Consider the following 1,584-nt stretch of genomic DNA (forward strand, 5'->3'; position numbering starts at 1 on the left):
ATACTGGCTAGGTTGTTAATTTTGGAGGTGAGTTTACTGGGGGGGGGGGGGGGGAGTTGTGGGGCGATGTTTGAACTGGGTAGGTGGTATATCGCCGCCAGCAACTCCTGGGTGCCATTAATTACTGGGCTCCGGAACTTCAGGAAGTTTTATGTTCCGTTGTTTATATTTCACTCAAAGCCCCGCCCCGCCCCACCCCAATACAACCCACCCCACCCCACCTATCTAATCCGTCCCTCCCTCCATACCAACATTTCCCTTTCCTACTCCTACCCTCTCTACCCAATTTGTTCTATGCCTTGTCACTCTACTACTGTTTCATTTTTTTCTATATATTCTTCTGTCCCACCACACTCCCCTCTTCCATACCATTTGTCTCATTCCCCTTCTGTCCCAATCGTTTCATACCCTTTCCACTCCCCAGCTGTCCCACCACCTTTGCCTTCTGTCCAATTGTCTTTCATCCCTGACCCTTCTGTTCCGTCTGTCTTAATCCCTTTTCTCTCACCTGTTTCTACCCTCTCTTCTCTCTACCTGCCGTCCTGTCCCACCTTTTTCTTGTCATCTATTCTGGTCCGCTTGTTTAATTTCCCTCATATTTATCCCACTTGTTCCTCTCCCTCTCTCCCTCCTGTCTCACACCTTATCTGTCTCTCTCCTGTTCTACAACACCCTTCCCCTGGTGTCTGTTTCCCCTCCTCCCTTATCTTCCTCAACGTTTCTCACTTCTTCGCAGCCTGACTCCTATTACGATATAACTCACTCTCTCTCTCTCTCTCTCTCTCTCTCTCTCTCTCTCATTATCCTCTCTTTTTCCATGGCCTCATTCCTCCCACTCTTCTCTTTCCAGCTTCCTACTTCACCATTCTCTCTACCTTCATATTTCATTAATGCTCCACTCTCTCACTCTGTTTCTCATACCACACACACACACACACACACACACACACACACACACAATCTAAGCTGTCAGTTCGCTTTTTCCCATACCGTCAAGTTGACGTGGAATGTATTGTTAATATGAGAGGGATACGAAAGAGAAAGAAACATCTAAATCAGGCCAACAACCTCTCTCTCTCTCTCTCTCTCTCTCTCTCTCTTTTAATTACAGAAGAGATTAAAGGAAATAACATTCTAAATCGAGCCCCTTCCTCGTTCTGTAAAAAATGACAGATATACTCCCACTCCTTCACTTTGCTCTCTTCTGAAGATGTGAATACACGAAAGCGCTAACGATATATCTACTTTCCTTTTCTCTGTGGATATCATCATTATATATATATATATATATATATATATATATATATATATATTGATAGAGGAAGGGCAAGAGAAGGTGTGGCCTTGTTAGTGAGTCCGGAAGTACAGCAATGTGTGATTGAATGGAAGGAGGTGTCATCGAGACTGATATGGGTGAAAGCGAAATTTGAACGTGAGTTGTGGGTGTTTGTGAGTGCATATGGGCCTGGTAGTGAAACGGATGAAGAAGAGAGGGAGTCTTTCTGGAATGATGTTGAAGAGTGTCTGCAGAGTTTTGGAGCGAATGTGAATGTGGTAATGATGGGAGATCTGAATGCTAGAGTG

The sequence above is a fragment of the Coenobita brevimanus genome, chromosome 60, assembly GCF_032717465.1.
Source record: "Coenobita brevimanus isolate Jiangsu-jjx chromosome 60, ASM3271746v2, whole genome shotgun sequence".
Classification (NCBI taxonomy): Eukaryota; Metazoa; Arthropoda; class Malacostraca; order Decapoda; family Coenobitidae; genus Coenobita; species Coenobita brevimanus.